Genomic DNA, 17,312 nt, shown 5'->3' on the forward strand with positions numbered 1-17,312 from the left:
TATGTGTGCATTTAGGAGTGGTAGGTGTGTAAACAGTCTAGAACACTCACTCTCACTGTGATGTGAGGATGTATCCCCACATCACTGTTCTGGGAGCTCACTCCTTGTCCATCATCCAAGCTTATAATAGACAATTCTTTCCCAAGTGGGAAAGAATTCTGATGACACTCACATAACTACCCAGTCCCAACTTTCTGTATCCAAGGTGTGTGCATACCTTTGATAGCAGGCAGGTGTGCCTAGCCAATATATTAGGAGCATGGTATTCCAGCACTCTGCACTTTTTTACTATAGAATTCATCTCAACCTGCTTACATTACATAAAAGTTTTGATTGATATCAAATTTTTATTATGTTTGCTTATCAAAGGATTTGTAATTATGCTTCAGTTGATACATAGATTGTTTATATTTTTCATGGTTACTTGAAGCACTTATATTTTCCTCATACTTTTACAAAGTAATCAAGGAAAAATACAGAGGCAGCTTAGTGTATTAGTCAAAAGAATAATTAGACTGGCTTGGAACCTGGAATGTCTGAGTTCAAATTCAATTTTGCCATTTTACCAGCTGTGTGACTTTGGGTGAGTTAATAAACCTTTTCATGTCTCAGTTTTCTCACCTGTAAAGAGACAATAATAAGCCTACCTGTTTCATGGGTCATTATGAGGATTAAGGAGTTAATATTTAAATAGTTCTTAGAACAACCTCTGACATATTTTAAGTACAAAAATATATACATATATTAAATAATAACTTTTCTAAAACATCTTACCTACAATCTTGTGTGCAAATTGGTGGCTCAATTCTGCAACTGTTGTTGGTGGTGGTGTTGTTAAGCTTTTGTTTGTCATGACTGTTATCAGTAATATTAATACAGACAGTTAACTGAACCCTTCCTCTGCACCAGGCATTATATGCACTATTTTCATTCTGACTCCCTGCATCCTATGAGACAACCACCATTGTAATCATTCTCACGTTGCCAATAAGGAAATGGAGAATGAGAATTCAGACTTCTCCAAGAAGTGCTGCAGACTGATTTTAAATCGTGCATCCTAAACACACACATATTAAAGTATCAACTAAATCAAACAGAATAAAACTTTTGTTTTTCTATCTACAAAATGCATGAATTAAAATATGCCCCAACTACTTAACTAATATATTTAGTAAGTAGAGGGATGGAAGCGTTTTCACTCCTTCAGTACATTCTTCATCAACCTCTCTCACCTTACCCCTCTGTCACAGGCATTTCCTATGTCATGCGGTTTTTCTGATGTACACTAGGTGGCAGTCAAAACCAGGAACTCTTGAAAGAGAGTATATTCCTATTTTTCTGCAGCCTCAACCTCCAGGGCTCAAGTGATCCTCCTGCCTCAGCCTCCTGAGTAGCTGGGGCCACAGGTGCGAGCCACCACACCTGGCTAACTTTTACATTTTTGATAGAGACGGGGTCGCCATGTTAGCCAGCCTGGTCTCGAATTCCTGACCTCAGGTGATCTGCCCGCCTCAGCCTCCCAAAATGTTGGAATAACAGGAGTGAGCCACAGTACCTGGCCGGTAATTTTTAACTTCTAGCTATACACTTTGTTTTTTGTCCTTTTCAGTGGACAGAAATTATAATGCCTGTTTGACAGGGGATAATTCTGAGGCACTGGGAAGCCATGAAACTGCATGGATTGCACAGGCAGGCAAGAACATGGGAAGGAACAAGTGTCTTGGACACTTGTCTCAGTGGTCTAGAAAAATCATGCTAGCTGATTCATTCACTCCACAAACAACTGATCAACATCTTCAAGAAGCCCAACAATGTACTGAGTTCAGGGGACAAGAAAATAATTCAGACAGGCTCTACCTTCATGGTGGTGTTTGAAGAATAGGGATCTAGAAAAAGGTAGGTAATAGTGGCTGTGCAAAAGATATCAGAGATGATATGAAAAGGAGGGACTAGACCATTTTACCCGGGAGTGTAGGTTAAACATAGGGTCTTTAAGGGAAACGTAAAAATATTAATTCTTTTCATTTTTGAAGTAAAATGACCATCGCTTCTCGGCCTTTTGGCTAAGAACAAGTGAGGTAAAATGACCGAGGATGACAGACATAAATACTGCTATACAAACATGGTAGCACTGAAATTGGCTCTTGCCTGACAGGAAGCAAAATTATAAAATTCATTATTTAGATATATCAATAATGATGGTTATAATGGCTGTAATAATAATAACGTTATTAATCATTATGTATCAATAAGAATACAGGTGTGTGACTTTACAATGTGCCTAAGAGCAACCCAATATTTTGATTGTAAACCACATTCCCTTAAACACACGCACACCTCAAACAAGACCCCATAAAGCAGACTGCACTAAAGTGGAGGTTATATAAAAGTCCAACAGAATAAGAACCCTCCCCCATTGTGTATTAATCTGTGAACTAAAAAAAAAATTTCATTAAATTGAAAATATCTAATTGCCAACTAGCAATTTTAAAGAGTTTAGGCAGAGAATGAAATATAAAGCTTTTTTTTAACTTTTAGATTTTTCAAGGCTAGCAGAACTGCTGAAGAATAACAATTCAAAACAGGTTTGCTTTGGTTTCAATCTCTGTAGCCAAAGGCATTTACAATGTAGGATGTTGTTTGTGCTTTCAGACACTAGATGACGCTCCAAATCAAAATGCCGGTAGTGGGACAGCCGCTGATCAAGCCGCCCGGCAAATCATTAACTGAGTTGACACTGTATTACTCAGCAGATTTCAAAACTCATTCACATACAGAGTCTTTTGATGGACAAAAATAATTATTACCCACAATTGACAGTGACAGTACTGAGAAGCTGGGAAACTGAAGTAGGACCCTGGAGCAGCCAAGTACAGAGACTGGCTCCCAGGACCTTGGGAGTTAATACTATTCCTAAAGAGAATAAATTGTCAAATAGACAAGAAATTCATGTGGGTTGATGCATTCACTTCCCCAAAACAATTATTAAGCAGTAGAAATGATAACTACGCTGGTAGTGGGAATAGTTTACAGTAAAAGGGAGAAGACATGCAAAAAACAAAAAAAACGGGGCCGGGCGCAGTGGCTCACTCCTGTAATCCCAGCACTTTGGGAGGCTGAGGCGGGCCGATCACGAAGTCAGGAGATCGAGACCATCCTGGTTAACAAAGTGAAACCCCGTCTCTACTAAAAATACAAAAATTAGCCGGGCTTCGTGGCGGGTGCCTGTAGTCCCAGCTGCTCAGGAGGCTGAGGCAGGAGAATGGCGTGAATCCGGGAGGCGGAGCTTGCAGTGAGCGGAGATCACACCACTGCACTCCAGCCTGGGCAACAGAGCAAGACTCCGTCTCCAAACAACAACAACAAAAAAACAGGCAGTGATGTTTTATGTGGGTCAGCGTGAAGTAGAGATCAAAGGAGAAAATGGCCAATCTTACCAAATAATGGATGCAGAAATAATCTTCATGGAGAAGCCACTTTAATTATGTCTTAAATGAGAGTAACAAATTAAACATAAGAACCTGTAGGGGCTAAGGGAAAACTTACTCTTTGGCCTCTGAAGAGTCGCTGAAAACCACCGACAAGAGGAAGATTAATAGGATAAAATGCATCCAATTTATTATTATTATTATTATTATTTTTAGACGGAGTCTCACTCTGTCACCAGGCTGGAGTGCAGTGGCGCAATCTCGGCTCACTGCAACCTCCGCCTCCCGAGTTCAAGCAATTCTCCTGCCTCAGCCTCCCCAGTAGCTGGGACTACAGGCATGCGCCACCACGCCCAGCTAACTTTTGTATTTTTAATAGAGACGGGGTTTCACCATTTCGGCCAGGGTGGTCTTGACCTCGTGGTCTGCCCGCCTCAGCTCCCAAAGTGCTGGGATTACAGGCGTGAGCCATTGCGCCCGGCTGCACCCAATTTATTAATGTGTATATTAATAAATTATCCAATTTATATCCAATTTATTAATGTGTATTAACATGTACAGGGGAAATTTTCCATTTTTATTTTTTAGATTCAACAAAGTATGGGCCGCCGTGTAGAAATAGGATTGCTAATAAACAGAGTAGGGAAACCCAGCAAGGCCTGTCTGTCTAGATTCTTCTTGGCCTCTCTGTGCAGCATTCCTTCCTTCTGGATCCTCTCTGGAATGCGGTCTGGTGATCTATGATCAAATAAGGTAGTTCAGATAATTTCTTTATGGCCAGTTTTTACACAGAAAAACAGAGGGAAAGTTAGAGTAATATTTTTAGGTTTTATGGCTGGCTCTGGGGAAAAGGTGTTTTGATTTCTATGACCTAACTTGAGGAAGAGGAATTCTCATTTCTATGGCTAGACTCCGAGGAGAATGGGACTCAGAGACAGGAGGGCAGGAGAAGATCAGAGAAAAACTTTGGCTTCTGCGGTCTTTATTTTGGGGTATTGTTTTCCGAGTTCCAACAAACCCCAAGGACCTACAAAGACTGCATACTTTTTTTTTTTCCTTTTTATTAATTGTGAGATAACCACAGCATAGGCAATTTGTTTTTTGTTTTTGTTTTTGAGACAGGATTTTGCATTGTTGCCCAGGCTGGAGTGCAGTGGCATAATCATAGCTCACTGCGTCCCCAAACTTCTAGGCTCAAGAGATCCTCCCAGCTTAGCCACAACTGAGAGGTGCTACTAGCATTTAGTGAGTAGAGAACAGATATGACTAGAGGTTCATTAAGTGTTTTGAGCCTTTACAGCTTCAAAATTGTCTTTGTTAATCCCTAACTTTTGGATGCTACAGAGGGCCCCTGGAGTATCCAAAGGAGAGGTAAACAGGATCATTTGACACGTTTAGTTATATAGGATTGTTGAAATAAGGTGATATTTGATCTTCAGGTTATATTTTAGTGAAAACTGTGAATGTGTGTTCCAAAATTATACGGGATTTCTAGAGTTCTGATATCTGAGTTTGTGTCATCAGTTATAATTAGAGTTATTGTGTTAGGCTATTGTAAATCACAGAGGTGACTAAATTTCTTTGTCAATTGTGTTTTTGACTGTGACTACTCTAGGACATTTTAACATTCATAGACAAATGTTGTTTTGTTTTGAAACTCTTCAAAGAATGGATTATAACCCTCAATTGCAGGTTTCTGATAACTTTGAAGATTGTGAACAGGAGTTAACTAGGTGAGCTGAACTATTGGAAAACTAATCTTCTTGACTCTTGCCTCTGTACCTAATTCTTCCTGGATGCAGGACAAGAACTCAGGCAAAGGTGCTGCAGCATAAAGTCTGGCCAGAGAAACTGACACTCCAGAGGTTTTGTAACAATATTTTATGTTAAATAATTTATACATATTTCCTATTCTAAGCATTTCAAGTGATTGTAAAAACTCAACTCATGAAAACTTATAGCTGAGATGATGTATCCTGTGATTTTTAACTCAACTTTATTCCAATCTAAGTTGATAAGCATTCTTACAAAGTTTAAGAAGTTAAGATTTGCCATATTAAGTATTGTCTTAAGATTTTTAAGAATTGAAAAATTTGGAGCAGTTTTGTTCATTAGTCAATTGGATACTTAAAAGTCCAGTATGTCAGATTTAAAAATTGCAATTTATAAGTTTTTTTCTCAAAGTTCGTCAAATTGCAAAAGCCTTGCCAAAAATGAATGTTAAAAATTTGGTAGATTATTTGTTCTATGGGTTCTATGGGAAAAAAATTGGTAGATTAATAAATGCCAATAGTGAGCATTGTAAATTGAATTTAAAAGTTTAAGGAAGAGCTATTAATTTAATTTTGTCATAATAATGAATTGAATGTTGTTTTTTAAGTACCATAGTACTTGTTGAATGATCTTTCTGTATGGAAAAGGATGTAAAAATGTACATTGGTAACATCAACTCTATTTCAGTGGCGGGATTGTGGGGTGAGCTTATCTCCAGGTTTGGGAAGATTGTGTTGTATCATCTGCCTCTTGTGTGTATACTACCTGCCATTGCTGCTTGGCCACCAGCATCCACCTTGGTGAGTCCTGTCTCCCTCTAAAAGACTCGAGCTGTGCTGTTCAATCCAGTAGCCCCTAGCTACATGTAGCTATTGTAATGAATTAAAATTAAGTAAAATTAAACATTCTGCTCCTCAGACACCAGTCACATTTCAAGTGCACAATAGTCACAAGTGGCCAGTAGCTAGTTTTGAACAGTGTGGAAAGATTTCTGTCATCACAGAGCACTCTGTTATCACGTTGTAAAGCATTCTCTAGCTCTTACAAACTTGTCAGATCCCTTAAAAGTTCTTAAAAATAATTCATCATTCGAATTTTGCTCAGACTAATTTTTAGGGAAGTCTTTTTCTGGAGGCGTGGACTTGTGATCTCCATAATTCATCCCTTCTACTATGTTAGTTACCTTGAGCTGCTGTAATAAAATACTATAGACTTAGTCACTAAAAAAAAATAACTTTCTCACAGTTCTGGAAGCTCAGAAGTCCAAGATCCAGGTGCTGGCCAATTCAGTTTCTAGGTGAACGCTCTCTTCCTGACTTGTTGGTGGCAGCAGCCTTCTCACTATGTGCTCATGTGGTGTCCTTTTTGTGCTTGTAGGGCTTAGGCAGTGGAGGCAAGGAGGAGAGAAAAAGAGGTCTATCTGTTTTCTCCTTTTCCCGAGACAGGTTCTTGTGTAGCCCAGGCTGGACAGCAATGGCTCACTGCAGCCTCCTCCTGGGCTCAAGCAATCCTCCCACCTCAGCCTCCAGAGTAGCTGGGGCCTCAGATGTGTACCACCACACCCAGTTCATTTTTTAAATTTTTAGAAGTTGGGGGTCTCACTATTTTGTCCAAGCTGGTCTTGAAGTCCTGGGCTAAAGCGAGCCTCCTGCCTCAGCCTCTCATAGTGTTGGAATTACAGGCATCAGCTGCAGCACCTGGCTCGATTGTCTTTTTTTTTTTTTTTTCTGAGATGGAGTCTCTATCACCCAGGCTAGAGTACAGTGGTGTGATTTCACTGCAACTTCCACCTCCTGGGTTCAAGGGATTCACCTGCCTCAGCCTCCCAAGTAGCTGGGATTACAAGCGTGCACCACCACACCTGGCCAATTTTTGTATTTTTAGTAAACATGGGGTTTTACCATGTTGGCCAGGCTGGTCTCAAACTCCCGACCTCAGGTGATCCACCCACCTCGGCCTCCCAAAGTGCTGGGATTACAGGCATGAGCCACCGTACCTGGCCTGCTGTCTCTTTTAATAAGGGCATGAATTTCATCATGAGAGACACATCCTGATGAGTTTGTCTAAATATAATGACTTCCCAAAGGCCCCAGCTCCAAGTACCATCACACTGGGGGTTAGGGTTTCAACATATGAATTTTGGGACGGGGAGTCACAATTCAGTCCATAGTACCTACTGTATTAGTTTTCTGGGGCTGCAGTAACAAAGTACCTCAAACTCGTTGGCTTAACAACAGATATTTATCGTCACACAGTCCTGGAAGCTGGAAGTCTGAAATCAAAGTATCATCAGGTTTGATTCCTTCTGAAGGCAATGAGGGATAATCTGTTCCAGGTTTCTCTCCCAGCTTCTGGTATCCCCAGACTCATTGCTTGACTTGAATGGTGATTCTCCCTGTGTCTACTCACCACATTTTCTCTCTATAGGTGTCAGTCTCTGTGTATGACATTTCTCCTTTTTATAAGGACACCCTTTATGTTGGGTTAGAGCCCACTCTTATCTTAACTGATGAAGTGCAAAGACCCTATTTCCAAATAAGGCCACATTCACAGGTACTGATACAGGAGGGGGAAAGTGCCAGGAAGGGAAGGGCGTGGTCCCTTTAAATGATATGGAAGTGGGGAAGGGAAGGGCGTGGTCCCCGGCTAGGGCTCCATCCCCAGGCCTGCGCCCAGGGACCACGGTGAGGACAGGCATTTTTGTTTTCCTGCCCAAATGTTGCATTTCCCAAGACCTCCCCTGGCCTGCCACAAGACACGAGTAGCTGGACGTCCAGGGGAGCACACTGGCAGAAGAGCACACAACAAACGTTTGCCTGGCAAAATGAGGCGGAATTTGACTGGGGTGGTTGGAGGAGAGCCTGGGCCACTGAGTGGCTGACTCCAAGGGAAAACTTTCCCACTCCATCCACTTTTGGCTTTGCCCAACTGCTGAGAGCTACCTCCACTTAATAAAAGCTTGCACTCTTTCTCTAAGCCCAGGTGTGGTCTGATTTATTCCGGTACACCAAGGCAAGAACCTGGGATACAGAAAGCCTTCTGTCCTTGGGACAAGGTAGACGGTCTAATTGAGTTGGTTAACACCAGCTGCCTATAAATGGCAAAACTAAAAGAGCACCCTGTAACACACACCCACTGTGGCTTCAGGAGCTGTAAACATTCAACCCTAGACACTGTCGTGGGGTCATGGGGTTGGAGACCCACAACCTGCCCGTCTTTATGTTCCCCTAGAGGTTTGAGCAGCCAGGCACTGAAGAAATTAGCCACACTCCCATCACATGCCATGCGAGCGGGACAAGGGAACTTTTCCCATTTCAGTACTGGTGGTTAGGACTTCAACAACTTTATTTTTGTGGGAATGCATACTTCAGCCCATATTATGAGGGTTCCTAGAATGTGGACGGCTGAGGCTGAAGCACTACCTAAGGGCCTGAGGCCAGCCTGCAGTTGGTTTCTGGCTCTCGTGAGTTAGCTAACATGTCGGGAGGGAGGAAGACAGGCCTAGGAAGAGCAGAGCCCAGGATTCATTCTTCATTCCACCTCTGCTCTTCAGAATCTCCTTCAGTCTACGTGATGAGCCATCAGACCTCTTGGTGGGAAATGGTGCTGCCGTGCCTAGCCCTTTTCGATTGTGCTACCATGCTGAGCTTACTGAGGGACCAGGAAGGCCTGGACTCAGACCATATAGGGTGCCACCCTAGTGGGAATGGAACCTGTCAGTGCTGGGTGAATGTGACTGTCCCATGAGGAGAAGACAGATACTCTTGCCAAGCTGAGCATGGAGACCTGAATGGGACACTCATTATCATGAGGGGATGAAGATCCAGGCTTCCAAAGTTGGTACCACAGGGTGGCTATGGCATGAACAGGGGGTTAGGATGAAGGACCCAGAATCTAACATGCTGGAGAGGTAGGGAAAGGAGTCAGAAATTCAGTCTTGTTGAACCCTAAATATTGCATCTCTCTCTCTCTTTTTTTTTTTTTTTTCTGGAAATGGGGGTCTGGCTCTATCATCCAGGCTGGGGTGTAGTGGCATGATCTCGGCTTACTGCAGTCTCCGCCTTCTGGGTTCAAGAGATCCTCCCACCTCAGCTTCCTGAGTAGCTGGGACTACAGGTGCGCGCCACCACTCCCAGCTCATTTTTGTACTTTTTTGTAGAGACACGGTCTCACCATGTTGTCCAGACTGGTCTCGATCTCCTGAGCTTAAGTGATCTGTCGCCTCGGCCTCCCAAGAAGGATTGGGATTACAGGGCCTGAGCCACTGTGACCAGCCAACATTGCATCTAATTTTAGGATATTCGTCTGACTTTCCTGAACACTGCTTCTTGGGTGCTCATTTTAGCAGGCATTTGGCCATAGGTAGATTTAAAGTTTTGGTGGGTTTTGTTGTTGTTGTTGAGACAAAGTGTCACTCTGTTGCCCAGGCTGGAGTGCAGTGGCAAGATCTCAGCTAACTTCAACCTCCATCACCGTGCTTCAAGTGAGTCTCCTGCCTCAGGCTCCCGAGTAGCTGGGATGACAGGTGTGTGCCACCATGCCCTGCTAATTTTTTATGTTTTTAGTAGAGACGGGGTTTCGCCATGTTGGCCAGGCTGGTCTGGAACTTCTGACCTCAGATGATCTGCCTGCCTCAGCCTCCCAAAGTGCTGGGATTACAGGTGTGAGCCACAACCCCTGGCCAACGTTTTCTGAAAAAGCTATTCTAATCAGGTAGGAAAGATGGGAAGCGGGGTGGCGGGGTGTACTTTTTTCTGCATATTCAGTTGCAGGGTCCCAGACCAGGGAACAATCTTCAATCTCTTACCTTCAATCTCCCTTCATGGAAGTCAGTGCTCAGCCTGGCCATTTACTGTGTGCCGTAGGTGTGATGTAGAAAGCCTCTAAACCTCCATGCCTACCTGCCAGGAACAATATACACAAAGGTGTGTGTGTGTGTGTGTGTGTGTATATCTTACGGATTCTTCCACGTAGCTATGTGGACATCTAATCCATTGCTTCCAACTCTACATTGTGCAGTGACTTCATTTTACCTCCAACTCCCTCAGTGAAGGATATCAGTCAGCCCACACCTTCCTGTCACCTTTATGGGATATGTTTGAGATGATATTTGGAAAATATTCCCAGGAATGGAGTTAAAGCCCCAGTGTGCACTCCCATCAGCAGTGTATGAGGATTCCTGAGTCTCCATATCCACACCAATACTGAGCATTATTCAGCTCTCTAATTTGTTAATGCTCTCTTTTAAATGCAAAAGGACACATCACTTTACCTTTCTTTCATTACCAAGTGCTTTGGATTTTCCTGTATCTAAATTTCTTGTTCATTTATTTCATATATATACATATATATGTGTATATGTATCTATATATATACATATATATGTATCTATGTATATATATATACATATATATATGTGTATATATATATATAATTTTTTTTTTTTTTTTGAGACGGAGTCTCACACTGTCGCCCAGGCTGGAGTGCAATGGTGTGATATCAGCTCACTGCAACCTCTGCCTCCTGAGTTTAAGTGATTCTCCTGCCTTAGCCTCCCAAGTAGCTGGGATTATAGGCACCCACCACCACGCCCGGCTAATTTTTTGTATTTTTTGTAGAGATGGGGTTTCACAACGTTGGCCAGCCTGGTCTCAAACTCCTGATTGGCCCGCCCTGGCCTCCCAAAGCGCTGGGATTACTGGCATGAGCCACCGCGCCCGGCCTCATACATTTTTTATGTGGAGTTTCTGTTTTGTTCTTCTTGGCCTTGTGCATTCTAATTACTCATCCTTTCGTCTGATTCAGACATTTAATTCTCTACCATCCTTACAGCAGTGTCTTAACTTTATCCATGGGATCCTTCATTGAACCAGAATTCTTAATTTTGACACAAACAAATTTATCAATTTCTTTTTTGTGTGTGTTTTTTTTTCTGTGTGTGGTTTTTGTTTTGCACATTTCTGAGTATGACCTAGATTTATCCTTTGATAACTTCTTCTCTCTTCCCCATTTTCCTCCACTGGAGGTCAGCTATATGTGTGTGAGAGGGTTAGGTATATGTGGATATATAGAGAAAGTTTAGGTATACATATGTGGAGAGGTCAGATAAATACGTATATATGGGAGAGATATTGGGCGTATATTTTGGGGAGGGGAGGTCAGGTATATGTGGACATATGGGGAGGGGAGACCACAGCTCTCCTGGAGTCACCCTCTTCCTCTTCCCTTCCGGGGAGGTAACGGTGGGGAGCGAGAGGGTGTTTCTCCCTTCTTATTATTAGACCCTGGGTACTTTAGGGTCTCTAGTGGTTATTTTTCACAGAATTTTAACTGATAACTAATAAACAAATGTTTTCCCCACAGAAATATCTTTACGCCTTTTACAATCATTTTTATTTTCTATGCCATAACTTTATTAATATTTGCCAATTTACTTGGGGTAGGACTTTGAATATTTTGTTTAAATTAAGGGAGGGGACCACCCCTCATATTGTCTTATGCCCAATTTCTGCCTCCAAAGAAAGAAAAAGTAAAAACTAAAAGGGAGAAATGAAATCCACAGGCAAACAGCCCGGCACCGTGCCCTGGGTCTGGTTAAAGATCGACCTTTGACCTAACAGGTTATGTTATCTATAGATTCCAGACATTGTATGGAAAAGCATTGTGAAAATCCCTGTGCTGTTCTGTTCTGTTCTGATTACTGGTGCATGCAGCCCCAGTCACGTACTCCCTGCTTGCTCAATCAATCACGACCCTCTCATGCAGACCCCCTTAGAGTTGTAAGCCCTTAAAAGGGACAGGAATTGCTCACTCAGGGAGCTGGTTTTTGGAGACAGAGGTGATTAACGGACGGTCAAGGCAGCCCCTTAGGCGACTTAGGCCTGCCCTGTGGAGCATCCGTACGGGGAACTCCAGCCAGTTTGAGCGACACAGATCTGGAGAGCGCTCCCAGGTAGGCAATTGCCCCGGTGGAACGCCTCACCAGAGCAGCACGTGGCAGGCCCTCGTGGAGGATCAACGCAGTGGCTGAACACCGGGAAGGAACTGGCACTTTGTTGTCAGGGCATATTCCAAAAGCATTAAGGCCTTCCTATCAAAAATCCTTAACCCAGTAACCCGCGGATGGCCCAAATGCATTCAATCTGTAGCGGCAACTGCTTTGCTAACAGAAGAAAGTAAAAAAATAACTTTTACAGGAAGCCTCATTGTGAGCACACCTCACCGGTTCAGAAGTATCCTAAGGAAAAAAGAAAAAAGAAGATGATTTAACATTAACCACTGAAAATTCTCTTAACCCGGCAGGTTTCCTAACAGGCGATCTAAATCTTAATTACCATACAAAGCTCTGACCAGACCTAGGAGGAACTCCCTTCAGGACAGGAGGATAGATGGTTCCTCCCAGGTAATTAAAAAAAAAAAAAAGCCATCTATACCAATTCTAAGTTAATTTGGACTAAATAAGGTCTTATTAATAGCAAAGGATAATTGAAATCCCAAACTTACAAGGTTTTCAACAAAAGTAAAGTTTGCTAAAAGTTAACAGTGTAACATGTATTACAGTAATTTCTAATCTTGTGGCCTTAGACAGTCTAGTCCACAGACATAAAAGAAGTTCGCTTTGGAAAAGAATGGTTATCATCCTCGGAAAAAAAAAAAGGAAATAAAGAGCAGGCAGAATTTATATAAAAAAGAATGTTGTATGGAAAATCCTTGTCCTGAGATAAATTAACTAGTTGTTTAAAGAAAGGGATGTTTGCAATAAGTCAGAAAGTTGAGGCATGTCGAAGAATTGTCTGTGAAAGTCATGAAAAAATGTGTGTTAGAAAAATAAATTTATGCAAGAAATGTTGTATAATTTAAAAGTAACTAGGCCTCCTTCTAAATGTAAAACTATTGAATAAACAGTTTATGTGCAAGGTATGTAAGGAAAGTAAAATATACCTTTGGTAAAAGGATTATAAGGATGCATAAGAATGTGGATTTTTACCTACATTAAAAGGTTACAAAAATTGTTTTGAAGGTTTAAGCAAGTTTTGAAACCTTAATTGTAAAGAAAATTCTGTGTCTAAACATATTGGCTAAAGTTAAGGGGTATCATACAGTTTTTCTGTGAACTGAATATTAAAATAAAAACACAACAGGTTTTTCTTAAAGCACTAACCTGTTCTTTAACAAAAATTATAAAAGGTTAAAGAAAAGTCTATAAAAATCTTACCTTATGGTCAGACATTAAAAATCAAATAAATATGTCTACAGAGTTTTATTAAAACTAAGTTTAACATTAATAACACACCAATATAAAGGTGAAATCTAGTTTATCTGGTATAAACATACAAGAAGCGTTGTCAAATATAAAATGGCATTTGACTTTCTTTGGTCTAAAAACTAATAAAAATAGGTGCTAAAGGAAATTTCTCAGTAAGAAGGCACCAAAGACTATAAAGTCCACTGCTGATGTCCCCACATTTAAAACAAAAGGTCAACTTCTTAAAAGTTATATACTTGGTTTATCTTCCACTTTCGTTTCCCTCAAAACTAAAAGTCTTTTAGCACATGTACCACCCCTAGAATTTTCGGTAAACCAGCACCAGCCTGAAGATCATGTTCTCATCAAAGGGTGGAAAGAAGGAAAACTTGAGCCAGCCTAGGAAGGACCCTACCTTGTGCTGCTAACCACCGAGACTGTTGTTCATACGGTGAAAAAAGGATGGACTCATCACACCCGAGTCAAGAAAGTGCCACCCCCTCCAGAGTCGTGGGCCATAGTCCCAGGGGAAAACCCTACCAAACTAAAGCTAAGAAAAATTTAACTCCTTCATCTATTCTATTACTCTTTCTTCTTTCCTCACTCTATTTCTGACCATCTAGTTATTAACATAACCGGTCAATTTTGCCTCAAACTATTGAATTTAATGCTTGCCTTGTTATACCCTGGCGGTTGGAGTTTTGACCCAGACTGTGGGGCCGTGGCCAAGGCTGGGCCTCCAAACAACTAGATGGAGTTTCTAAGGGTTGGCCTCCATGCTTAAGAGCCTTGGCAGCAACAGCCCTGCTAGCACAAGAGGCGGATAAGCTAACTCTTGGACAAAACCTAAACTTAAAGGCCCTCCATGCTGTGGTGACTTTAATAAATACATCATTGGCTAACAAATGCTAGATTAACCAAGTACCAAAGTTTGCTATGTGAAAATCCCTGCATAACCATTGAAGTTTGCAACACCCTAAAACCCGCCACCTTGCTCCTGGTATCAGAGAGCCCAGGTGAAAGTGACTGAGTAGAGGTATTGGACTCAGTTAATTCTAGTGGGCCCAACTTCCAAGACCATCCTTGAACATCAGTAGACTGTGAGCTGTACGTGGCAGCTTCGCCAGCGCCTGCAAAGTGACTGAAGAAGACAACAAGCCCTGCTCCAGTCACACCCGGAAGCTGACTGGTCCATGCATGGCCGAAACATGAGAAAACTCATCAAGGGACTCATTTTCCTTAAAATTTGGACTTGCACAGTAAAGACTTCAACTAACCTTCCTCAGACTGAGGGCTGTTCCCAGTGTATACATCAAGTCACTGAGGTAGGACAAAAAGTTGCTACAATCTTATTATTTTATGGTTATTATAAGTGTATGAGGACTCTAAAAATAACTTGTTTGTATAATGCTATTCTATACAAGGTAGGTAGCCCAAGAAATGACCAACCTGATGTGTGTTATGACCCATCTGAGCCTCCCATGACCACAGTTTTTGAAATAAGATTGAGGACTGAGGACTGCTGGGGGTTCATAAACTATACGAGTAAAGTGTTAGCCAAAACAGAAGAAAAAGGAATGCCCAAACAAGTCACCTTGAAATTTGATGCCTGTGCTGTCATTAATAGTAATAAGTTAGAAATAGGATGTGGTTCTGTTCATTAGGAAAGAGGCTATATGGCAGAAAATAAGTACGCTTGTCATGAATTAAGACTGTGTGGAAATAAATGTAGATACTGGTCTTGTGTCATTTAGGCAACTTGGTTAAAAAATAAAAAGAATCCTGTCCACCTTCAGAAAGGGAAAAGTGGCCCTTCCTGTACCAGTGGTCAGTGTAACCCCTTAGAACTAGTAATAACCAACCCCCTTGATTCTCACTGGAAAAAAGTGGATCATGTAACCCTAGAAATAGTTGAGGCTGGACTGGATCCTCGAGTAAATATGGTGGTTTGAGGAGAAGTTTATAAATGCTCCCCTGAGCCAGTATTTCAAACCTTCTTATGATGAACTGAATGTGCTAGTACTAGAAATTCCAGGAAAAACAAGAAATGTGTTTTTGCAATTAGCTGAGAATGTAGCCCAGTCTCTCAATGTCACTTCATGTTATGTATGTGGAGGAACCGTAATGGGAGATCGATGGCCATGGGAAGCACGAGAATTAGTACCTACAGACCCAGTTCCTGATAAATTCCCAGCTCAAAAAAATCACCCTGATAACTTCTGGGTCCTAAAAGCCTCAACCATTGACAATACTGTATAGCAAAAGTGGGGAAGGACTTCACCCTTCCTGTGGGAAGACTCAGCTGTCTTGGGCAAAAACTGTATAATAGTACTATAAAAACAGCCACCTAGTGGAGTTCAAACCACACTAAGAAAAATCCATTTAGTAAATTCCCAAAGTTGCAAACTGTGTGGACCCACCCAGAGTCCCACCGGGACTGGACAGCCCCCACTGGATTATACTGGATATGTGGGCATAGAGCTTATGCCAAATTACCTGACCAGTGGGCAGGTAGTTGTGTTATTGGCACTATTAAACCATCTTTCTTCCTATTGCCCATAAAGACAGGCAAACTCCTGGGCTTCCCTGTATATGCTTCCCGCAAAAAAAAAAAAAAAAGCATAGCTATAGAAAATTGGAAAAATAATGAATGGCCCCCTGAGAGAATCATACAATATTATGGGCCTGCTACTTGGGCACAAGACGGCTTGTGGGGATACGGGACCCCCATTTACATGCTCAACCGAATCATACGGTTACAAGCTGTCTTAGAAATAATTACTAATAAGACCAGCAGAGCCCTGACTACTCTAGCCTGGCAAGAAACTCAGATGCAAAATGCTATCTATCAAAATGGATTGGCTCTCGACTACTTGCTAGCAACTGAAGGAGGGGTCTGTAGGAAATTTAACCTTACTAATTGTTATCTACACATAGATGATTAAGGGCAAGTAGTTGAAGACATAGTTAGAAATATGACAAAAGTGGCACATGTGCCCATGTAGGTGTGGTATGGATTTGATTCTGGGGTCATGTTTGAAAAATGGTTCCCAGCGCTAAGAAGATTTAAAACTCTTATAATAGGAGTTATAATATTAATAGAAACCTGCTTACTGCTTCCTTGTTTGCTACCTGTACTTCTCCAAATGATAAAAAGCTTCATCACTACCTTAGCTCACCAAAATGCTTCAGCACAAGTGTACTATATGAATCATTATCAATCTGTCTTTCAAGAAGACATAGGTAGTGAGAATAAAAGTGAGAACTCCCACTAATGAGTGAGATTCTCAAAGGGGGTGAATAAGTGAGGCGACCACCCCTCATATTGTCTTATGCCCAATTTCTGCCTCCAAAGAAAGAAAAAGTAAAAGCTAAAAGGCAGAAATGAAATCCACAGGCAGACAGCCTGGTGTTGCACCCTGGGTCTGGTTAAAGATTGACCCCCGACCTAACCAGTTATGTTATCTATAGATTCCAGACATTGTATGGAAAAACACTGTGAAAATCCCTGTTCTGTTCTGATTACCGGTGCATGCAGCTCCCAGTCACATACCCCCACTTGCTCAGTCGATCATGACCCTCTCACACAGACCCCCTTAGAGTTGCAAGCCCTTAAAAGGGACAGGAATTGCTCACTCAGGGAGCTCGGTTTTTGGAGATGTGAGTCTTGCCGAAGTTCCCAGCTGAATAAAGCCCTTCCTTCTTTTTTTTTTTTTTTTTTTTTTTTTTTTTTTTTTGAGACGGAGTCTGGCTCTGTCGCCCAGGCTGGAGTGCAGTGGCGCCATCTCAGCTCACTGCAAGCTCTGCCTCCCAGGTTCACGCCATTCTCCTGCCTCAGCCTCCTGAGTAGCTGGGACTACAGGCGC

The sequence above is a fragment of the Gorilla gorilla genome, chromosome 5, assembly GCF_029281585.2.
Source record: "Gorilla gorilla gorilla isolate KB3781 chromosome 5, NHGRI_mGorGor1-v2.1_pri, whole genome shotgun sequence".
NCBI lineage: Eukaryota > Metazoa > Chordata > Mammalia > Primates > Hominidae > Gorilla > Gorilla gorilla.